Source organism: Balaenoptera physalus, assembly GCF_965194825.1.
Source record: "Balaenoptera physalus genome assembly, chromosome: 6".
In the NCBI taxonomy this organism is placed as follows: domain Eukaryota; kingdom Metazoa; phylum Chordata; class Mammalia; order Artiodactyla; family Balaenopteridae; genus Balaenoptera; species Balaenoptera physalus.
In genome coordinates this window covers 46,705,120-46,730,733 of record NC_138885.1, presented here as the reverse complement: position 1 = coordinate 46,730,733, position 25,614 = coordinate 46,705,120, and positions in this window count along the sequence as shown.

Sequence of the window (25,614 nt, the reverse complement as noted above, 5' to 3'; positions counted from 1 at the left end):
GAATCCTCATACACTGTTGGTGGGCATATAAATTGGGGTAGCCACTATGGAAAACAATATGGAGGATCCTCAAATAACTAAAAATAGAACTATCATATGATCCAGCAATTCCGTTTCTGGGTATTTATGCAAAGAAAACAAAAACACTAATTTGAAAAGAAACATGCACCACAATGTTCATAGCAGCATATTTATAATAGCCAAGATATGGAAGCATCCTAAGTATCCATTGACAGATGAATAAAGAAGATGTGGTACATATATACAATGGAATACTACTCAGCTGTGAAAAAGAATGAAATTTTGCTATTTGCAACAACATGGATGGACCTAGATGGAATTATGCTTAGTGAAGTAAGTCAAAGACAAATACTGTATGATATCACTTATATGTAGAATCTAAAAAATAAAACAAAGGAATGAATATAACAAAACAGAAACTGACCCACAGATATAGAGAACAAACTAGTGGTTACCAGTGGGGAGACGTAAGCGGGTAGGGGCAAGGTAGGGGTGGGGTATTAAGAGGTAAAAACTGCTATATATAAAATAAATGAGCTATAAGGATAGCACTGCACAGGAAATATAGCTAATATTTTATAATAACTATAAATGGAGTATAATCTATAAAAATTTTGAATCCCTATGTTATATACCTGAAACTAATATAATATATATCAACTATACCTTAATAAAAAAAATTAAAAATGGAAAAAAATTGGAGGCAGTTTCCTTAACAACAGCCTCTGATGGGAATGTTGAAAGTCACCTTTAGGCGTTCCATGTTTTCCACCAGTGAGTTAGAAGAGTGAGTGCTTGGTTCAATTTTGCCGTAGCCTTTCGTGTGATCCAGATGAAGCTGGGCCTCAGTTTTCTCATTTTTGAGAGAGCATTGGGATAGATAACAATGATCCTCAGATTATTTGTAACAGCATAATTCTTTCTATAAAAATATCTTGCATAGAATCCCAGTTCACAAAACAGACAAATGGGGAGCTGTGCAGGTGGTAGCAGGGACAGAGGGGCTCTGAGGCCTGCTGGCTTGCCTATTCCCTGCCTCCCTAACCTACATGATATTTCTCAAGTCTGCTCCATGGAAAGGCTTTAGTCCAGTTTGAAAACTGCTGTACTAGGTGGCCTCTGAAGTGCTTCTCACATATTAAGGTCTAAAAGTCTAGCTACAGTATTGCTTCCTTTTAATTTTCTAGGTATCATGTCAGGCCATGTCTGTCTGCCCAGGCATCCATCCACTATCTGTATGTGTGTATGCATGTATGTAAGTGTGTATGTATGTTTGTATCTATGATTAAGAAAATAGTTCTGAAATCAGAATGCCTGGGTTTGTGGTCTCATTCTACCACTTTACTGACTGTATGACCTAAAATAAGCTAATTAACCTCTCTGTGCTTCAGTCCTCAGCTATGGAAAGGTGGGAGGGGAGAATATTATCTATCCAAATGTTGCTGTATTACATATGTAAATGTGCTGAGCACAATGTAAGAACTCAGTGTCAGCAAATGTTAGCCATTATTATAATCTGGGTAAACCTCTGACGTTTAAAATGAACTTAAATATATATATATATATATATATATATGTATATATGTGTATATATGTATATGTATATATATACATATACATATATACACACATATATATATATATAGACTTCCCTGGTGTCACAGTGGTTAAGAATCTGCCTGCCAATTCAGGGGACACAGGTTTGAGCCCTGGTCCAGGAAGATCCCACATGCCACAGAGCAACTAAGCCCGTGTGCCACAACTACTGAGCCTGCACTCTACAGCCCATGTCCCGCAACTACTGAGCCCGTGTGCTGCAGCTACTGAAGCCCACGTGCCTAGAGCCTGTGCTCTGCAACAAGAGAAGCCACCGCAATGAGAAGCCTGTGCACCTCAACGAAGAGTAGCCCCCGCTCACCACAACTAGAGAAAGCCCGCGCACAGCAGCGAAGACCCAACCCAGCCAAAAAATAATAATAATAATTATATATATATATATATACACACACACACACACACACACACACACACACACACACACATACACATATATATATATAGAGAGAGAGAGAGAGAGAGAGGGAGAGAGAGTGTGTGTCTGTAAGGTAGCTAGGCCCTTCTCCTTCAAAAATATGTCCCAAGTCCTAGACCTTAGGAGCTGGAATGCAAGACAGCTGAGCTAAGGAGAAGCCCTAAGAAGATGTGGCTGGGTCAGTGGTGCTAGTGAAGCAGAGGCTGGGAGCAGGCTCTTCTCTTAAAGCTGCTGACCATGGCAACAGAGTGAGACACTGCCTAAAGACAGGACAATGCAGTCTGAATATGTACGTAACTTGTATACTGGCTTTTACCTTTGTCGGACATTGTAGAGCTTCAAGTCCTTTGAAAACCCAACCCAATATTTTTTTCAGATGAGCTCATGAATATCAGCACTTATTTGATCTTCTATTTTCCTGGCCCTGGATTCTAGGCAGTTATCCAGGCACTGTGGCGCCTCCTGCTGGGCACTGCTGAACCAGGAGGCACTGCCACTGGTGTAGCAGAGAGGCTGCCATTACTCTGCCCTGTCTGCTGGGCATCGCTCACCTTGGTGCACTGGAGCTTGTAAGGCAGGAAAGCAATGTAATGTTTTTGTTGAAGGAGCCAACACCTGTCTTCTCATTTCTCATATGCACCATCAGAAGGGCTGGACCCTCCAATGGGCACATTGCCATGGAGTCCTGAGGCCAGCACAAGAAGCCAAGTACATAGATCTAGGGCCCCCTCCTGCCACCTCAACCTCTTTTAACCTCTAAATTTGGCCTGGTGCCACCTTGGGGAGTAGCGGAGGAAGGGGAGAAATCTGAAAGACAACATTTACTTACAAGAGATTGCTTAAATTGAAAGAATCAGATCTACCATAAATTGGTAAATTTCAGACACATGCTCCCATCTTTTCCTTCACACCATGATCACCCCATTGGGTGTCTAAGTCATTCTCTTCTGTTCTGGGGACTCGGAGTATTTAGGACTATTGAGTAGTAGGTTGTTCACACAAGAAATTTTAGAATGTAGGTGTAACTGGGAAGTGTGTTCAGGGCACTAAGTTTTTCTGTTTAACCAAATACACAGTCAGAAGAGCTGACTCTGCAGCAGTAGGTGGTTTTCCCCAGATTGCTGCCAAAGGCATAGCTTGGCTCTGAGTCAGCTTCCCATTTTCAGATTGGAGTTTCAGTTTTATAAGAAGTATTTTCAAGATAATGAGTTATGGATACCATAAAAAATATTGGAGCTATGACCATTCTTCTGAAGCTCACCTGAAAGGAATTCAGTAAAGTTATTGTTCTGACAATTCATTTCTGGAGTACCATTGCAGAGAACTGGAAGTATTGGTGCAGAGCCTGTATTCCTTGCCACTTTCTAATTGTGGCCAAGGGCATCATTATTCCTAACGTCCTCTGGGGCAGCCCTTGGGTGATCTTTAATTCCCCTCCCCTACTTCATTCCCTGTGACTGGTGTGTTATTGACCTCACTTATCACTCTGAAAGTCTTTCCTGTCTCCATGTTAATGTACTTCCCACTTTACACCTCGACCACGGCTTAGTTTCCTCATTGACTCTATGTGATTCTCTTCTGAACCATCTGACAAATTGTCGAGAGTCTAACATTCCAGTTTATTGTTCCACTCTAAGTTAAAGTGACTGACCTGCCCCAACCTCCTTTCCTGTCCCCACTTGTGGGATTGCACATGACAACCAACCATGAGCTGAACAGCTTTTAAATGCATCATATACTATCAAACTAATGTTCCCATTTGAAAGCTTGAGAGGCTGGCAGTTTCCATAAAAAGCCCACACTAAGCCCCTCTACATCCTTCATTCATTCTCTTATATTATTTGTGCCATTAAATTTGAGGCCAAGTCCAGCTTTTATCATTGCCTTCCAAGGGGGAGAACTCCAACCATAAGAAACACATTTGGTAGGCTCAGAACTGTGTGAACTGTTTTTCGAGCCTCTCCAAACGATATTTTTTCTTTTTGATACAAGCAGGACAGTGCTTTGGATAACAGCTCATTGGAGAGATATAATGAATAAACAGATATATTTTAAGGTGTAAAAATAGTTCTATTTTTCATTTTCTGTAGTTAGTATTGGCAAAATAAATTAGAAATTACTAAAAAAAATTTGAGGCCAAGTCCACATCTCACATATGGCATCCGACCACTGCACCCCATAACCGCAGTCAGTGTGGTCTATCCACTGCCCAGCAGACTGCATTTGTGATTCTTTGTTTTGCAGGATCTCTCCTGCTCTCTCTACCTACTAGCATCAACTCATATTTCTCCTCGTCTGTGAAGCCTTTCTTATGTGACCACTGCAGGCTTCACTGAGCTCTCTCTTCCCCTCTGAATTTTTACAAATGGTAAATTGAGTAGCACAGACTGATTACAATGGGACTTTCATGACTCGTTCCATATTAAAGATGTTCTGACTTCTCCATCCCCTTTTGCCTGGGAGAATGTCAGAGGATAATCACTGTCTCATTTCTGTTTGCTTGTGTCATGGGTAGATAGATCCATTCCCCCAGGTATCAGTGCTAGTAGTTCTATCAGGGACCTGACTATATCTCATGGTTACTTTGTATCCTCACAATTTTCATGCTCTGCATGGGGTGGAAACTCTATAAATACTTGCTGATTGACTAATGGGTTAATTCTAGGACATACCCATGCTTAACCTGAAACCATCATGTCTAACACACAATCAATTCCAGAATTATAGGGAAAAGTTAAGTTACTGTTATCCTGGAGTACACAACACATGTTTCAGGATAGAGTAAAGCTCACCTTCAAATAGCAGTAATTACAGCTAACGTTTATGGAGTGCTAATTAAGCACATATGGCCCAGCACTATTCTAGACATCTTTACCTGTGAGGTAGGTACTATTCTTATCCCTCTTTTATAGACAAGGAAACTGAGGCACAGTTTCTATTAATTGTAGAATCAGAATTTGAACTAATGAAATCTGGCTCTATTAATATGGTACTTAAGTTCGGCATTAATGCCTTCAGGTCGTTGGAACATCATGTCTTATAGCAATTAGAAGCGGCACTGAAAAGGTCTTTAAGAAGTCTGCACAAGGTTTTGCCGATAGGTTTGGCAATGACTAAGTCAAATGCCAATTTTCACATTTCCCACTTGTGAAAAAAGGACTGAACATCACTTTTTTTTTTATTCACTTGTTTCATTAAACTGAGAGTTGAGTATTTTAATTTATCATGCAACTTATGCCTCCCCTAAAAAGAAAACATGAAGTTAAAAAACTCATATAACTCAGGCATCAACTTTACCCTCTGAAACTGCTCTTTCCCCCTAGAACCTTCCTTTGTGAATGGAACCACCTTCTAATCCATCCTGATATTCTCAAATCTACTCTCTTCCTCACTTTCCACACCCAGTCACACCCAACACCGCGTTGCACCCTACACTTCCTAAACAGCCCCCAGGTTTGTCCTCCCATCACTACCCCTACTGCCCCTGCACAGCTCCAGTCCACCCTCTACGACCAATACCATGACCTTCTAAACTGCATGTTGACTGAGGTGTTTGAGCATCTCAGGGTAGTAAGGTGCAAAGAAAGTGGGCTTCTTCCTGAACCACGTTTCACCACTTAGCTTTGTGGCCTTGAGAAGGACCCATAGCCTCTCTAAGACCAAGTTTTCTTTTCTGTATGATGCAAGCCATATCTACCTTGTAACAGGATTGCTATAAGAATTACAGAGAAGGCATGCAAAGTGCCTAGTCCTAAATGGGGCTGTATACATAGTTCAATGCTTTATTACTTTAATTATTTTCTTATCTGTAAAAAAAGGCAGTAAGACTCTGAGTTACTTTGAAGATTAAATGAGATAAAATGTAAGGCACCAAACACAGTTACTGTTTCCTTTCATTTCCTTTTAATGGTTCCCCATCCCCAAGACAAAATATGGCCACTGCCACTTTCCCAATTTCATCTCCTGCTGCTTCTCCTTTAGCATAATGAATTTTGTTTTGTATTTTTTTTTTTTGGCCATGCCACGTGACCTGCGGGATCTTCCCCGACCAGGGATCAAACCTGTGTCCCGTGCATTTGGGAGGGCAGAATCTTTTTTTTTTTAATTTAATTTTATTTATTTATTTATTTTTGATCACTTTTTTTTTTTTATACAACAGGTTCTTATTAGTCATCCATTTTATACACATCAGTGTATACATGCCAGTCCCAATCGCCCAATTCATCACACCACCCCCCACCCATGCCCTGCAGCTTTCCCCCCTCGGTGTCCATACGTTTGTTCTCTACATCTGTGTCTCAATTTCTGCCCTGCAAACCGGTTCATCTGTACCGTTTTTCTAGGTTCCACATATATGCGTTAATATACGATATTTGTTTTTCTCTTTCTGACTTACTTCACTCTGTATGACAGTCTCTAGATCCATCCACGTCTCAACAAATGACCCAACTTTGTTCCTTTTTATGGCTGAGTAATATTCCATTGTATATATGTACCACCTCTTCTTTATCCATTCGTCTGTCGATGGGCATTTAGGTTGCTTCCATGACCTGGCTATTGTAAATGGTGCTGCAATGAACATTGGGGTGCATGTGTCTTTTGGAATTGTGTTTTTCTCTGGGTATATGCCCAGTGGTGGGATTGCTGGATCATACGGTAATTCTATTTTTAGTTTTTTAAGGAACCTCCATACTATTCTCCATAGTGGCTGTATCAATTTACATTCTCACCAACTATGCAAGAGGGTTCCCTTTTCTCCACACCCTCTCCAGCATTTGTTGTTTGCAGATGTTCTGATGAAGCCCATTCTAACTGGTGTGAGGTGATACCTCATTGTAGTTTTGATTTGCATTTCTCTAATAATTAGTGATGTTGAGCAGCTTTTCATGTGCTTCTTGGCCATCCTTATGTCTTCTTTGGAGAAATGTCTATTTAGGTCTTCTGCCCATTTTTTGATTGGGTTGTTTTTTTTAATACTGAGCTGCATGAGCTGTTTATATGTTTTGGAGATTAATCCTTTGTCTGTTGATTCATTTGCAAATATTTTCTCCCATTCTGAGGGTTGTCTTTTCGTCTTGTTTATGGTTTCCTTTGCTGTGCAAAAGCTTTTAAGTTTCATTAGGTCCCGATTGTTTATTTTTGTTTTTATTTCCATTACTCTAGGAGGTGGATCAAAAAAGATCTTGCTGTGATTTATGTCACAGAGTGTTCTTCCTATGTTTTCCTCTAAGAGTTTTATAGTGTCTGGTCTTACATTTAGGTCTGTAATCCATTTTGAGTTTCTTTTTGTGTATGGTGTTAGGGAGTGTTCTGATTTCATTCTTTTACATGTAGCTATCCAGTTTTCCCAGCACCACTTATTGAAGAGACTGTCTTTTCTCCACTGTATATCCTTGTCTCCTTTGTCATAGATTAGTTGACCATAGGTGCGTGGGTTTATCTCTGGGCTTTCTATCTTGTTCCATTGATCTATGTTTCTGTTTTTGTGCCAGTACCATATTGCCTTGATTACTGTAGCTTTGTAGCATAGTCTGAAGTCAGGGAGTCTGATTCCTCCAGCTCTGTTTTTTTCCCTCAAGACTGCTTTGGCTGTTCAGGGTCTTTTGTGTCTCCATAAAAATTTTAAGAATTTTTGTTCTAGTTCCATAAAAAATGCCATTGGTAATTTGATAGGGATTGCATTGAATCCGTAGATTGCTTTGGGTAGTATAGTCATTTTCACAATATTGATTCTTCCAATCAAAGAATATGGTATATCTCTCCATCTGTTTGTATCATCTTTAATTTCTTTCATCAGTGTCTTATAGTTTCCTGCATACAGGTCTTTTGTCTCCCTAGGTAAGTTTATTCCTAGGTATTTTATTCTTTATGTTGCAGTGGTAAATGGGAGTGTTTCCTTAATTTCTCTTTCAGATATTTCATCATTAGTGTCTAGGAATGCAAGAGATTTCTGTGCATTAATTTTGTATCCTGCAACTTTACCAAATTCATTGATTAGCTCTAGTAGTTTTCTGGTGGCATCTTTCGGATTCTCTATGTATAGTATCATGTCATCTGCAAACAGTGACAGTTTTACTTCTTTTTTTCCAATTTGTATTCCTTTTATTTCTTTTTCTTCTCTAATTGCCGAGGCTAGGACTTCCAAAACTATGTTGAATAATAGCAGTGAGAGTGGACATCCTTGTCTTGTTCCTGATCTTAGAGGAAATGCTTTCAGTTTTTCACCATTGAGAATGATGTTTGCTGTGGGTTTGTTGTATATGGCCTTTATTATGTTGAGGTAGGTTCCCTCTATGCCCACTTTCTGGAGAGTTTTTATCATAAATGGGTGTTGAATTTTGTCAAAAGCTTTTTCTGCATCTATTGAGATGATCTTATGGTTTTTATTCTTCAATTTGTTAATATGGTGTATCACATTGATTGATTTGCATATATTGAAGAATCCTTGCATCCCTGGGGTAAATCCCACTTGATCATGGTGTATGATCCTTTTAATGTGTTGTTGGATTCTGTTTGCTAGTATTTTCTTGAGGATTTTTGCATCTATATTCATCAGTGATATTGGTCTGTAATTTTCTTTTTTTGTGGTATCTTTGTCTGGTTTTGGTATCAGGGTGATGGTGGCCTCATAGAATGAGTTTGGGAGTATTCCTTCCTCTGCAAATTTTGGAAGAGTTTGAGAAGGATGGGTCTTAGCTTTTCTCTAAATGTTTGATAGAATTCGCCTATGAAGCCATCTGGTCCTGGACTTCTGTTTGTTGGAAGATTTTTCATCACAGTTTCAATTTCATGACTTGTGATTGGTCTGTTCATATTTTCTATTTCTTCCTGGTTCAGTCTTGGAAGGTTCTACCTTTCTAAGAATTTGTCCATTTCTTCCAGGTTGTCCATTTTATTGGCATAGAGTTGCTTGTAGTAGTCTCTTAGGATGCTTTGTATTTCTGCAGTGTCTGTTGTAACTTCTCCTTTTTCATTTCTAATTTTATTGATTTGAGTCCTCTCCCTCTTTTTCTTGATGAGTCTGGCTAATGGTTTATCAGTTTTGTTTATCTTCTCAAAGAACCAGCTCTTAGTTTTATTGATCTTTGCTAAACAATTTCATTTATTTCTGCTCTGATCTTTATGATTTCTTTCCTTCTGCTAACTTTGGGTTTTGTTTGTTCTTCTTTCTCTAGTTCCTTTAGGTGTAAGGTTAGATTATTTATTTGAGATTTTTCTTGTTTCGTGAGGTAGGCTTTCATAGCTATAAACTTCCCTCTTAGAACTGCTTTTGCTTCATATCATAGGTTGTGGATCGTCGTGTTTTCATTGTCATTTGTCTCTAGGTATTTTTTGATTTCCTCTCTGATTTCTTCAGTGATCTCTTCGTTATTTAGTAACGTAGTGTTTAGCCTCCATGTGTTTGTGTTTTTTACGTTTTTTCCCCTGTAATTCATTTCCAATCTCATAGCGTTGTGGTCAGAAAAGATGCTTGATATGATTTCAGTTTTCTTAAATTTACTGAGTCTTGATTTGTGACCCAAGATGTGATCTATCCTGGAGAATGTTCCATGTGCACTTGAGAAGAAAGTGTAATCTGCTGTTTTCGGATGGAATGTCCTATAAATATCAATTAAATCTATCTGGTCTATTGTGTCATTTAGAGCTTCTGTTTCCTTATTAATTTTCTGTCTGGATGATCTGTCCATTGGTGTAAGTGAGGTGTTAAAGTCCCCACTATTATTGTGTTACTGTTGATTTCCTCTTTTAGAGCAGTTAGCAGTTGCCTTATGTATTGAGGTGCTCCTATGTTGGGTGCATATATATTTATAATTGTTATATCTTCTTCTTGGATTGATCCCTTGATCATTATGTAGTGTCCTTCCTTGTGTCTTGTAACATTCTTTATTTTGAAGTCTATTTTATCTGATATGAGTATTGCTACTCCAGCTTTCTTTTGATTTCCATTTGCATGGAATATCTTTTTCCATCCCCTCACTTTCAGTCTGTATGTGTCCCTAGGTCTGAAGTGGGTCTCTTGTAGACAGCATATATATGGGTCTTGTTTTTGTATCCATTCAACAATCCTGTGTCTTTTGGTTGGAGCATTTAATCCATTCATGTTTAAGGTAATTATCGATATTTATGTTCCTGTGACCATTTTCTTAAATGTTTTGGGTTTGTTTTTGTAGGTCCTTTTCTTTTCTTGTGTTTCCCACTTAGAGAAGTTCCTTTAGCATTTGTTGTAGAGCTGGTTTGGTGGTGCTGAATTCTCTTAGCTTTTGCTTGTCTGTAAAGCTTTTGATTTCTCCATCGAATCTGAATGAGATCCTTGCTGGGTAGAGTTACCTTGGTTTTAGGTTCTTCCCTTTCATCACTTTAAGTATATCATGCCACTCCCTTCTGGCTTGTAGAGTTCCTGCTGAGAAATCAGCTGTTAACCTTATGGGAGTTCCCTTGTATGTTATTTGTCATTTTTCCCTTGCTGCTTTCAATAATTTTTCTTTGTCTTTAATTTTTGCCAATTTGATTACTATGTGTCTCGGCGTGTTTCTCCTTGGGTTTATTCTGAATGGGACTCGCTGCGCTTCCTGGATTTGGGTGGCCATTTCCTTTCCCATGTTAGGGAAGTTTTCGACTATAATCTCTTCAAATATTTTTTTTGGGTCCTTTCTCTCTGTCTTCTCCTTCTGGGACCCCTATAATGCAAATGTTGTTGTGTTTAATGTTGTCCCAGAGGTCTCTTAGGCTGTCTTCATTTCTTTTCATTCTTTTTTCTTTATTCTGTTCCACTGCAGTGAATTCCACCATTCTGTTTTCCAGGTCACTTATCCGTTCTTCTGCCTCAGTTATTCTGCTATTGATTCCTTCTAGTGTATTTTTCATTTCAGTCATTGTATTGTTCATCTCTGTTTGTTTGTTCTTTAATCCTTCTAGGTCTTTGTTAAACATTTCTTGCATCTTCTCCATCTTTGCCTCCATTCTTTTTCCAAGGTCCTGGATCATCTTCACTACCATTATTCTGAATTCTTTTTCTGGAAGGTTACCTATCTCCACTTCATTTAGTTGTTTTTCTGGGGTTATATCTTGTTCCTTCATCTGGTACATAGCCCTCTGCCTTTTCATCTTGTCTGTCTTTCTGTGAATGTGGTTTTTGTTCCACAGGCTGCAAGATTGTAGTTCTTCTTGCTTCTGCTCTCTGTCCTCTGGTGGATGAGGCTATCTAAGAGGCTTGTGCAGGTTTCCTGATGGGAGGGACTGGTGGTGGGTAGAGCTGGCTGTTGCTCTGGTGGGCAGAGCTCAGTAAAACTTCAATCTGCTTGACTGCTGATGGGTGGGTCTGGGTTCCCTCCCTGTTGGTTGTTTGGCCTGAGGCAACCCAACACTGGAGGCTACCTGGCTCTTTGGTGGGGCTAATGGCAGACTCTGGGAGGGCTCACGCCAAGGAGCACTTCCCAGAACTTCTGCTGCCAGTGTCCTTGTCCTCATGGTGAGCCACAGCCACCCCCCGCCTCTGCAGGAGACTCTCCAACACTAGCAGGTAGGTCTGGTTCAGTCTCCCCTTGGTTCACTGCTCCTTCCCCTGGTCTCGATGCACACACTACTTTGTGTATGCCCTCCAAGAGTGGAGTCTCTGTTTCCCCCCGTCCTGTCAAAGTCCTGCAATCAAATCCCACTAGCCTTCAAAGTCTGATTCTCTAGGAATTCCTCCTCCCCTTGCCGGATCCCCAGGTTGGGAAGCCTGACGTGGGGCTCAGAACCTTCACTCCAGTGGGTGGACTTCTGTGGTATAAGTGTTCTCCAGTCTGTGAGTCACCCACCCAGCAGTTATGGGATTTGATTTTGCTGTGATTGCACCCCTCCTACCAACTCATTGTGGCTTCTCCTTTGTCTTTGGATGTGGGGTATCTTTTTTGGTGAGTTTTGGTGTCTTCCTGTCGATGATTGTCCAGCAGCTAGTTGTGATTCTAGTGTTCTCACAAGAGGGAGTGAAAGCACAGCCTTCTACTCCGCCATCTTGGTTCAGTCTCCCATCACTCTTTTTAATTACTGAGAAGCACTTTAGGACGTAGACCCAACATGTTATAACAATCACAACAGTAGTGGCAATTTCCAAATACAGGACAATATAAGATACAATCTATTTCTGTTTGTATTAATTAATGTATGAGACACAAGTTTTCTAAATATTACATTAGTTTTTCTGTAAAGAGCCAGATAGTAAATATTTTAGGCTTTATGGACCACAGGGTCTCTTTCGCAACTACTCAACTTGGCCGCTGCAGAGCAAAAGAAGCCACTAACATTATATAATTGAATGGGTGTGACTCTGTTCCAATAAAACCTTATTAACAAAAATAGGCAGTGGCTTGAGTCTGGTCCATGGCCCTTACTTTCCTGACTCTTGGTTTGCATAAGTAATTTCTGTCCTGTCAGGTTACCACTGAGATTGTGCACATCTTTTAAATATTTCCTCTGCACTTCTGTTAAGAACCACCTAATAATGGAACTACTTTTTTTTTTGGCTGCTTTCAGTCTTCATTGCTGAACACGGGCTTTCCCTAGTTGCAGCGAGTTGGGGCTACTCATCGTTGCAATGTGTGGGCTTCTCATTGTGGAGGCTTCATCTTGTTGCAGAGCACAGGCTCTAGGCGTGCAGGCTTTAGTAGTTGCAGCACGTGGACTCAGTAGTTGCAGCACGTGAGCTCAGTAGTTACAAGCACGTGGGCTCAGGCGCGTGGGCTCAGTAGTTGTGGCTCGTGGACTCTAGAGCGCAGGCTCCGTAGTTGTGGCACATGGGCTTAGTTGCTCCACGGCATGTGGGATCTTCCCAGACCAGGGATTGAACCCGTGTCCCCTGCGTTGGCAGGTGGATTCTTAACCACTGCACCACCAGGGAAGTCCTGGAACTCCTTTTTAGTTTCTCTGGCAGGCTTTCATTATTCTTCCCATCCAGGGATTTTTGAAAATGTTTCTCAGATATTAAATCAATTTAGGGCTCTATAAGCAACAGCCAACTCAATGGTTTGTTCATTGCTTTACATTCATTGACTGTCAAAGACCTGCAGAAGGCACGGGTACCCAATTTTAGTTTATTGTAATTGAGATGCTTCAGATTTGTTTCCAACTCTTAGTTTTCAAATATCGTGTGTGTGTCGTGGGGAATATAGTCACAGAAAGAGGGGAGAGATGGGGAAAGGGAATAAGGGAAGTCAGAAAAAGAGAAGAGAGGAAACAGATCAGGGAGCAGGGGACTCTGGACTATAAAGAAAATGAGTATTTATGACATTCTTAAGACTCAGGTTTCTCTAGTATAGAGAAACTCATGAAAGGCCTACTATGGATAGCACAGTCCTGTCTAATAACACACACACAAACTTATTGAACTAAATAGGTGTTATCTAGAAGAATGGAACCAACCACCATTACCTATTGTACAAAACTTATAGAACCAATGCATGGGCTTTCTCTTCAAATGCTATGATTTTAGAATGAAAGTATGTAAAGAAATTTTATTTGATTTCTATTTGCATTAAATAACTTTTTTTTTTCTTTTCGAGTGTAAATGGTAGAACATTGCTCTTGACTGCAGAACAGTTCCTGTAAACAAGACAGAGGTGAATCCTCATGTGATCCTTCTGTTTATGGAGATCAGTATGAGAGATGCCATGTCAAGGCATTTGGTCAAGCTTGAGGGAAAGAAAAGGGATCTTTCTGAACTGTTGATCAGACCTTGGTGTCATCAGAAGACGGTAATTAGGGGCAACTGGCTTAGTGGTGTGAAAAGACTGCTTTTCTTGCACTTGGCCTCTGGGCATGAGAATGAGTCCATGGGGAATCATACAGTCTGAGAATAAAGTCAGTGTGTGTTGTATTTAAGGAAATATTTATTTTCCTTAATATGGATTGAGATTGTAATTTTCTGAAAATTCTCTGATAACATTTGCTGAGAATTGCTGTGTGTGTGTTGATACAGTGCTTCTCTGCTGGAGAACCAGGAAGCATGAGAGGGTAACCTGGGTTTGGGTGGCATCAGACCTGGAGGATTGAAACTCCTTCACTTCACTTCACCATCCACCATGGTGTTAGTTGTGGCTGAATGTAGGTTTGGGACTTTACTGCTGCCGGGTCCCTTATGGCTTGATCATAAAGTAAAAGAAACTCTTGTGGTCTGGCAGTGGGTTTCTCCTAAAAGGGTGGGTGTAGATCTGTGATTTAAAGGTTTGAAGAAGAAGCTATCTCAGAAGAGGGAAGAAAAAGACAGACAGGGACTAATATGGATGTGTCTCCATGGGATTCATCTGAGAAGGGTTTAACTTTTGTGTTTTGTTGCTTTGTGTTTTTACTTTTCCCATGAACTGTGGAAATAACCATATTTAAATAAAGGTTCTAAAGTTGTTTCCTCATGTTGGTCTTGATTTCAGTTACCCACAGCTTGTTTGTAAAGTGAATTTCCCATGATTCTTGTAATGTGGGTGGTGCTTGGAATTACGAGATGCAGTATTAAAAGGGTAACTCGTGGGAGCCTGCACAGTAGTGCGGGTCTGAGGACCCAGGGAGAGGCCCAAGGGCGTGGGAGTCCTTGGTGGAGCTGAGACCCACTGATGTTTGGGAGAAGCACTGGGGAGAAGCAGCTGCCAGCTGAATGGCACAGAAGCCCATGTAAGATTCCAAAACAATCTTCTCAAGATGAAAACAAGTATTGCTTTCAAAAATCAAAGAATCAACAGCAAGTTTCTATGCTGATTCACTTGGCTCCTGTGTCTTACTCCTACAGATTGCCTGAAATAAAACATTTTAAGAACTCTGGTACCATGAGAAATTATCAGATGCATCTGGCTATAAACACACAAAATTTATTTCCGTGCATTAGATCTCTCAAATTGTCTTCAGTATTTGCTAAAGACAACCATTTAGTCAGTCTGGCTTCTTCTATCTGATGTGGCAGTGTAGTTCCTAGTTAAGCTTAGACTGTTGCTACTGTTGGCATAATGGCATGTAATGACAATATGAGTATTGGGTTTTCTCCTTTGTACTCAGGTGGACAATTCAATGGCTTTTTCACTTGTTCCATTCTTATTCCTTCCATATGTCTTCCTTGCGTCACTTTCTGCCTGACTTAAAGGAAAAGGAGCCTCTCTTTGGATACTTTGTTTCTAGGAATGGAAGTGGGAAGGAGGGGATGGAGGTGGGAGCCCATGGAGCTAGATTAAACCCCTTATTAATATTAAGTAGGCGTCACTGGCTTTAAAATCAGATAGACACCCTGTAGGATACTAGGCAATTTGCTCATTCTCTTTAAACCTCAGTTCTTTATCAGTAAAAGAGGGGATAATAATGGAACCTTCTTGTTAGGATTATTGTAAAAATTTATATGAACAAATGTATAAAAAACATTTAGGACAATTTTTGGGTCAGGTTAACAGTCAATAAGTGCTATTTATTCAATGAATATTTCTTGATTAATATCCAAATATTAAAGCTGATCAACATAACAATTTGAAAGATCCTATCATCATTTCCAATGGGAATAATTTGAATTCTAATTTCCTGTTTCTGATTCTAGATAAGAGAAGTGATAGCCTCTCCTTTGCTCCCGATTAGCATCAATATGAGTGGATTTTATGTAAATGAGACATTTGCATTCATAGTGACTGGAGGAATGGGTTCTAAATCATGTGGACTGTTTGGCATCTCATTTTCTTGTTTTCTAGTGTTGTACTAATGCCTGCATCCAGTGCACCTGGGTCTTCATGTTTGACTGAGCTGAAGTCATTAAACAAATATGTGAACTGTCTCTTTTTAGATTAATGACATATGCTTCCACTCTTTATGTTTTGGGCAAATAATGAAAATTTCCAATGCAGCTATGGGTAATTTGTAATTTAAGTGAAATCTCACCATTTGAATACTTACCTTTCCAAACTGCCAGTTCACTAGTATCAGGGACAAATGGAAAAAGTTCCTGATGCTGGTGTGCCATGAGCTTTTCTTATCAGCATAATCATGTGATTAAATGTGATTTAATAATTTATTAGTTTGATGTGTTGGGATATTTTCCTTGCCAGGAATGTCTTCTCCACTCTTCTCTCATTTATAATAATCATAATAATCATCATAACAGCAACTATATTTATGGACTTGCTCTGTGCTACACATTGTTCTAAGACCTTTACATGTTTTAACTAAATTTAATCTCACCACCCTCTTAATATGACAGATACTATTTAATCCCACTTTTACAAGTGCAGAAATTAGAGCTCAGCAATGATAAGCAACCTGTTCAAGGCTACTAAGTGGCAGAGCTGGGATTTGAAGCCGGGCGGTTTGTTCCAGAGTTCATACTCTTAAAAATTATAGAACTATGCTGCCTCTCCATTTTGTTCAGTCTCAAACTTTCTTAAAATCTCAACTTATTGTCTCTTCCTCCTCATCTATAACCCCTGCCTAGTGTACCTCCCCTCCCCCAATTCCTATAGCGTTATTTTATTTGCTTCATTTATTTATTTGTCATATAGGGAACTCTCCTTATCATTGTTAATTAACTGTTTCATGTGTAGATCCTGTCTGTCCCCAAAGATTTGAACTCCATGGATCATGCCCAGTAAATATCTTACTTGCATCACGTGTTGATGGGTGAAAAATGCCAACCTTGACAATATCTCTCTACACAGGAAAAGTGCAACACAATTTTCCCAACTAGAAACTGATGAATAGAAGGGTCAAGGGATACATTCTTTTCGCCTATTTTCAGATATATGAGGCAGAAAACCAGTCTGAGCTAGGAAGAAAACTAAACATTTAGGTTCTTGGATTCAGTTCTTTGTTGCCTGTGTGTGAGTGATCATCTTGAATCCATATGTTTTGGGAGTTATTTTACCCTGGCCAACATTTTACTATAGCGCTTTATTTATTAACATTAAAAAGAATCATGGGACTAGGCCCTCATGCCTCAGATGGAAGGTTTACACCTACTAAGAGAGTCCAGAACAAGGCAATTAGCACTTACGTTTTTGAGTTGTATGAATGGGAACCATCTGAGAATTAGAAAGCATACCACAGTGGCCAGCACAATGGAAATCAGGTTTTCAGGAATGGTTAACTGGATGCTGTGACTGCATAATTATTTTCAGAAACATTCCACAGCGAGAACTTCTCAAAACCCAGATCACATTGATTTCTTTTCACAACACGTGATGTGTAACTGCTTGTTCTATAGCCATTCTTATTCCCTCTGTGCAAGATGTGTTTCAAAATGGGAGGCATATTCTGTCGTTGGCAGCTAGGAGTTGGTAAAATCAGATGTGGCTGAACTCACTAACTGGAGATAGAGAATCCAGTGTTTGGTGGGCTCACTCAACCAGGGGGACAAAGAAATCCCCATTGTAAATTTCACCATTTATTGTCATCGGGCAAGAATCAGTATTTACACAAGTAAGTAATGAGGGAATTTAGAGGATGCCCAGTACAATTCCATGATTATACTTTAGTTTCCCCCAAACCAGAGGTGAGAATTATGGCTGCAGTGCCATGCTAACCGGATGTCATTCTAAGCTCAATATTAGCTTAAAAATGCTTATAGGCAGAAGGAAGCAACAGTGGAGAGGCTTCTTTGTTAATATCTATCTGGAAAACTGGTGTGATAAAGAAAGCAGCATACCAGTGCCGGCTGGATCTGAAGGGGGAGGAGGAGCTGTTCTTTGGATAAATCTAAAAGAGCCATTGATCTTCCAGTGCTTTTTGGAAATGCCTGTGTTTCTTTATGTTGCATTTTCATTCATTCGTAGTTGCTTCTGCTAATAAAGGTCCTCTGGTGGCAGTAATTCTTTTCAACAGAGTGAAGTCGTTTAGCAATGAAATCCTTGGTGTATTCACTAACATGAAGTGTGATCTGTCCTTGCACCTGGTACACACGCAGCTTTCCAGAGTCACATTGCTATTCATTCCTTTTGTTTAGTCACACAAGGAAACTGGAACAAGAAGTGTAGATTTTCACCTTGGCTTTTATAAGGTACATTATAAGCTATACACCTCCTTAGAATGAGCTTGGCAGTCCTCGTTGTTAGGCAACAATGATTTGCAACTGGACGTGAGGAAAAGGGACTTTAATTGCTAGTAATTAGTAGTTCACGGAGGTTTTTTTTTTCCCCCCCCAACTATAAATTAATCAATCCCCTAAGAAGAATGGGGAAAAGAAAATCAAGGTTTTAGCTTTAGAATCCAAGCATTTCAAGTTTAGTGTCAGACCAATGACTCACTCTAGTTTTATTTTGGGGCTCACAAAGCTTCATGCCACCCTCTCTTTTAAAATTTAATATTATTTTATCAAAGCTCTACATGTACGTTGTTTAAAGAGTCAAATATTTTACAAATCTCATAATGAAAAACAGCTGTCTCCTGCTCCACCTCTTCCTTCTTTGATTTCTAGTCTCCAAAGGCAACCTCTTTCAACTTTAAGCTGTTTCTTCTGCTGTTTACTGCTATATTTCTAAATAACTTGTGTGCAATCTTATTTCTTGATTTTTTTTTTTTCAGTTTTAGGTTATATTTACTGGCTTCTTACTATGGAAGGTAAGAATTTAGTGCTTTAAAACCACCTCCCACAACCCCTCTTCATCCTCTCATATTGTTGCATGATCATTTTGATTACATCAGTAGTCACCAATTACACTATTGGTACGATAGAAGTATTATTCGCCGCTGTGAAGTATGGCAAGGTATGGTAACATTTTCTATATTTTACAAGCTTGGGTTTTCCTGGAGTTAATAATTGGCTTTCTCTGTCTCACTCTTTCTCTCTTCCCTTCTTTTATCTTTCCTTAGGTTTCTATGTAATTTAGCAAAAATGATTAGTAACTCATTCTGAAACTGTCTGCCAGAAGTGTAAATCTCATCTCAAAAACATATGAAAATATTTGGTAATCTATCTATGTCCTTTTTTGTGGGGAGGTGGAGAGCTGAAAGCACATCATTCTGGGGCCCCTTTCTTCTGTTCTGATCTGGACTGTGTACTTACAAGGCTCAGTGCACAACTGCCATCCTGTGACTCCCCTTTCCTGCCCTTGGGAAGGTTTTCTTTACCTTGCTTCTGTGATGGCTCCCCTGCTTCCTGGATCTCATGTCTTCTTTCATGGTTTTCTCCCATATTTTAGTTGAGAACATCCTTTGGAAACTTACATGTCTGCTCATAATTTTGTTTTGTTATCACAAATGTTTTCTTGTTTGGTCAGGTTTAGATGTCTAAGATGGAAATCAGGTTTCTGCAGAATATTTGAAAGAACTGCCCCTAATTTTGGAGCTTCTAGTGTTGCTATTGAAAAATCTGATGTCATATTGATTCTTGATCCTTTGAATCTGAACTTTTTAAAAAATCTTTATGGAAATTATTTAATCTTTTCTTTGCTCCTGCTGATCTGAATTTTATTGATGTGCCTTATAATGAGTTTTCTTCCAATCCTTTTGTTAACTACTTTTAATCTGGAAACTCCTGCCTTTGAATTTGAGGAAATTTTCTTAACAAATTAAAAAAAAAATAATTTCCTTCCTTCTGTTTTATCTCTTCTATTTTTTTCTAAATATCTTATTATTCTGATGTTGGATCTTTTGGACTAATCCTAATAATCTTTTCTCATCTTTTCTCTCCTGTATTTCATATGTTTTTACTTTTATTCTACCTTTAGAAAGATTTACTTAATTTTATCTTAATCCTTTTATTGAAATTTTAATTTCTGCTGTTATTTTAATTTTCAAAAGCACTTTATATTTTGTTCTCTAAATGTTCCTTTTTCACTTCTTTTCTTGTTTCATGGATACACTGTCTTTTCTTATCTTTCTAAGTATAGATCTATGTAGTCTCTGTTTCTTTTAAGACAGTTTCTCTTTATTTGTTTGTTACCGTCATCTGCCTTTCATATTAGGAGTCTTCATCCAGTAGCTGGTGACACTGGGCTGTCCATTTACTTTTACCACTTACCTGATAGTGTTTGAAAATTTGAAAACTTTAATGCAATTTCTCTTCTTCTTGCCTTTTGAATGATTGTTTTCATGTTGTGCAAGTATTTTGCATGTATGTGAAATCATGCAAAAACACTACAATCATTGTTTCGCATAGTCAAATTCTTTGTTTTTATATTTACTTCAATCTTACCTTTCCTGGCAGTCTTCATTCCTTTCTGTATTTCTTTGCTTCTAGACTCATCTTCCTTCTGCCTGAAGAATTTCCTTTAGTATTTCTTCTAATTCAGGTATGCTGGTGATACGTTCTCAGGGCTTTTGTTTGTTGGAAAAGTATTTATTTTATCTTGGTTTCTGAAGTGTGTATTCACTAACTATATAATATTGTAGGTTGGCAATGATTGTCTTTCAAGATTTTAAGATGTCATTTCATTGTCTTCTGTCTTCTAATATTTCTGTGGAGAAGGCAGGTCTCAGTTTTATTGTTGCTCCTTAGAAAGTAATACAAATTTTTTCCTTTGGTTACTTTTAAGATTTTTTTTTAGCAGTTTTACTATGATGTGCCTAGGGGAGGCTTTCTTTTCACATGTTCTGCTTGGGGGTTATTGTACTTCTTGAATTTGTGGGTTAATGTTTTTCATCAGTTTTAGAAAATCTCAGCCATTTTCCCTGCAAATAGTGCTTCTATTTAATTCTCAAAACAAAAACAAAACACGTGTTCTTCCCCAGATCCCCCCCTCCCAGGTTTACTGAGTACAATTGACATATAACATTGCTTAAGTTTAAGGTGTACAAAGTGATGATTTGATATACAGTATATTGATATACATCTGTCATATTGCAACATGATTACCACATGATTAACACATTCATCACCTCACATAGTTACCTTTTGTTGTTGTTGTGAGAACTGTTAGGATTTATTCTGTTAGCAGTGTTCGAACATACAACACAGTATCGTTAACCATAATCATCATGCTATAATTATATTCTCAAACTTATTCATCTTATAACTGGAGATTTGTACTCTTTAACCATCTTCACGCATTTCTGCCACTCCCCACCACTGGCGACCACCAGTCTATTCTCTGTTTCTATGAATTCAGCTTCTTGGATTCCACATGTAAGTGAGATCATACCCTGTTTGTCTTTCTCTATCTGTATACACCACATTTTCTGTTTTTTATTTATCTATTGGCAGACAGATTGTTTCCATGTCTTGGCTGTTGTAAATAATACTGCAATGAACATGGGAGTATAGATATCTCTTCAAGATAGTGATTTCATTTCCTCTGGATATATATCTATCAATAGAAGTAGAATAGCTGGATCACATGGCAGTTCTATTTTTACTTTTTTGAGGCACCTCTATACTGTTTTCCATAGTGGCTGCACCAATTCACATTCCTACCAACAGTGTACAAGGGTACCTTTTCTCTACATCCTACCAGCACTTTTCCACTGTCTTTTTGAGAATAGCCATTCTAGCAGGTGTGAGGTGATATCTCATTGTGGTTTTGATTTGCATTTCCCTGATGATTAGTGATGTTGAGCACCTTTTTGTGTACCTGAGGGCCATTTGTATATCTTCTTCAGAAAAATGGATTTTTATCTCTCACTTGGCCTTCTGAGACTCTGATTACACATATATCACTTGACTGTGACCTACATGTTACAGAGATAGCTGCATGCTGAACAAGGGGGGGTTGTGTGTATGTGTGTGTGTATGATTTGGGGCATACTTTGTATAAAGACACGTACAAGTTTATACAGACATTCAATCTACCCTTCTGTATTCTGCCCCACTTGAATCCCCACCTCAAGAGCTGCCTACCTAGTGTCTTTAATTCCTGAACTTTTTTGGGGTTCTGAAGTATCAATTAGCTGCTCCTGTACCTTCTCCTCTGCTGACTTAACTCTGGGCTTCCCTCTCTCTGCCAAGTCAGTTACTATTTATCCATCTGTTTCGCAGTCACAGAGTTTTTGGTCCTTGGGTATTTTTAACAAATCCATCCTTTTATTGTTATTTTGTTGGATTTTAGGAGGGAATAGAAGTAATAAATTATTTAACCACAAGTCCCATTGTTAATTTCCTTTCTGAAAAAAAAATTGGAATTGTATTGTTATACTAATTTTTACACAAATGGTGCTTGACTATCAGCGATGATATTGACCAAACTGTAGCCAAAGTTAGAAATGGAATGGGGTGGGACACTATTTTCCTTTAATCCTCTCTCTCATTTCTTGTATTTTACCAGCTCACACAAACTGCGTTTTTGAAGCACTTGATGTTCAATGAGAGTCAAGGTATATCCTGACTTTACTTGGGAGTCTGCCTCAAGAAATACAGAGCAATTATATAATGAGGATAAAATGATCTTCATAATAGAATTATTTCTTATTAATGTATTTTATCCTATTGCATAGTCCTTACACAATCATTTTTTAAAACAGACTTCTAGAGAACACTGTAACATGGCTTTCCAAGTATGTGCATGTGTCCTGGAAGTATACAAAAGTTACTGATGTAATGTAAGGATCAGCATTCAGAAATTAGTACTTCATTTCAATGAAACTATTTGCCCTAAAAGTCTCTATTCACTTGTTCTATCCACAAATAATTATTGAGCTCTTACTTTGCTCAAAGCCCTGACTTAGGTGCTGAGGATACAGCAGTGATTTTTTTTCCTCTTCTTTAAAATTTTTTCTTTAAAAATCAAAGTATAGTTGACGTAAAGTATGTTACAGGTGTACAATATTTTGATTCACAATTTTTAAAGGTTATACTCCATTTATATACTCCATTTGTACTGTGTTGTACAATATATCCTTGTAACTTATTTTATACGTAATAGTTTGTACCTTTTAATCCCCTACCCCTGTATTGCCCCTCCCTGCTTTCCTCTCCCCACTGGTAACCACTAGTTTGTTCTCTATATCTGTGAGTCTAGCAGTGATTTTTTAAAATAGTTTTTTAATTAAGATATAATTGACATATTAGTTTCAGGTGTACAACATAATGATTTGATATTTGTATAGATTGTAAACTGATCACCACAGTGAATCTGGTTAACATCCATCACTACACATAGTTACAAAATTTATTTTGATAAGAACTTTTAAGATCTACTCTCTTAACACCTTTAAGTATACAATCCAATATTATTAACTATAGTCACCACGCTGTACATTACATCCCCAGGACTTATTTATTTTATACCTAGAAGCTTGTACCTTTTGACCACCTTCACTCATTTGGCCTATTCCCTCATCTCCTGCCTCTGGAAGCCACAGGTCTGTTCTCTGTATCTATGAGCTGTTTCCCCCCTTCACATATAAGTGAGATCATGTGGTATTTTTCTTTCTCTGTCTCACTTATTTCCTTTAGCATAATGCCCTCAAATTCCATTCATGTTGTTGCAAATGGCAAGATTTCCTTCTTTCTTTTTATCACTGAATAATGTATATCTCACATTTTCTTTATCCATTCATCCATCGATGACAATATGGCAATGAATTTAATTAAAATACCCTCCTCTTTGAAGAGCCTTGCATTCTACTGAAGGATATGACAATAAGCAAACAAATATGTATTATGTTAGTATGATGTATGTGTCATTAAGAAAAATAAAGCGAGGTAGAAGATTAGAGAGCAGGGGGATACTATTTTATATAGGATGGTCAGAGTAAACCTTTTGAGGAGTGACTCTGGGATCTGAACAAGCTGAAGGTGGACCCTGTGTATATCCAGCAAGGAAAATAAAAACAAAAATAAAGTCAGTCATCTAGGTGGTTGACACTGTGCATTATATGGATATTTAGAGATAGAAAATCTGTCCTCACCGTGTTTTATTTGGTAATCCAGATCCCTGTCCATCTAGAATGATGTTCTTCAAAATGTACATATATATTAGAACAGTTATACCGAGATAATAGATATCATTTCAATTTCGCACATATTTATTGTATCTAAATCCAGTGATGTCTAAAATAGAATTTCTATTTGTAGTAAGCCAAATTCAGGTTCTCCTTACCATTTCATCTGTATGAAGATATTTGTTAGACTTACTAGGAACTATCTTCAGAGTCACTTTTAGAAACACACATGCCCTAGGGGTAAAGAATGGGTCAGTTTTCTGCATTTCTGTAAACCTCCAGCAAAAGACACGGAAGTGAAGTCACAAAGAGCCTGTTACACCGTCTTTCCTAGCAGGCTCATGGAAATACCTATTCTCCTGGCCCAGCTGCTGCAGGGGTCATTGTACTAGGGAGAAGTAGCTCCTCCTCCAGTATTTTGGAGAATGATCCTGCTTAGGGAGCTGTGTCTGCAAGATAATTGTCTTCTTTTCTGAAGTAATGATGGAGGCAGGTAAGAGAGACCACCTTCCCAGCGTGTCTCCTGTTGGCTGTGGGCTTTGGCAATATCTGATGTCCCTGGCGAGTGTGTTCAGCTTTCTCATTCTCTTTGAAGCCGAGCTGTTTGCACTCCAAAGAAGTTAGGATCCTCAAGACTGTCTAGGCTGAATGTGGTATGAAACCCAATGTTGTCCTCACTATTCAAAAGCTCTGTCTTTGCGAGCATATTTGCTAGTAGGTAAACTGTCTAGGAGAACTTGTAATGATAACCTGAAATACTACCAACTCTGTATTTAAAATTGTCCTGCTATAAAAGTGTGTTTGTTTTGGCTGCTGTTAAAATAATTTAATATAGCAAGTTGATACTTTGAAGTGAAACATATTTTGAGCCATCGTTTTATTTTTTGAAGCCAGGCAAATGTTTTGGTAGCTCTATAGTTAATTATACTGCAATGCACTCAGTTGATACTCAGTAAATGGGCATGAACAAAATATAAACATATTCATTACATTAACTAAAGTAGTTATTCAAACATCAAAACTTTGAAAAATTTCTTTTAAAAATAATTGAATGATTTATCCATATTTTTACCTCTGTAAGGTTAGAATTTAATTAATAAAGTATGTATTCATAAATTGTGTTATACACATGGCTCAAGTTCTATGTAAAGGAAAGAAATATACTATATGTAATATACTAACCAAAAAGTCAGTCCTGCAACTGCTGATACTCTTTTTCCTGTGGGCTCTACTCTATACTATAGGTCCCCAAGAAATATTAATAAAAAGTGTGCTGTGTATTCTGGGCCATTTTCAGTAATATAATATATTTTATATGTAAAATCCACATGTAAAATAGTAGTAGGCAGAGCATGAGTATTGATTTTTATATCAGTCAGTTATGTGGCTCAAATTTGTCCCAAGGTTTTGTATGTGTTTTTGTAGAGTTAAATTGGTCACATAGAGCCTAGACTCTATTTTTACCTAATTACTTGGTGTAGAACCTTATAGAAGTGCTTGGAAATTTACTTGCATGATTATACTCTGGTATGACAAAGTCCCTCCTCTGTCCTAAAGAATATTCTTTGCTCACTTGTGTGTGTATAGGGGATAACCTAGAATTCAGCCTCACAATCTTATGTAGAGAGGTTGTGGGTTTTTTTCCCCTCTATTAGGGATCATTGTGTTGTTGCTGATAACCCACGGAAGCTCTGCCAAGTCTATGTGTGTGCATGCATTTGTATGTGTGTGTGTGTGTGCACACGCATGCA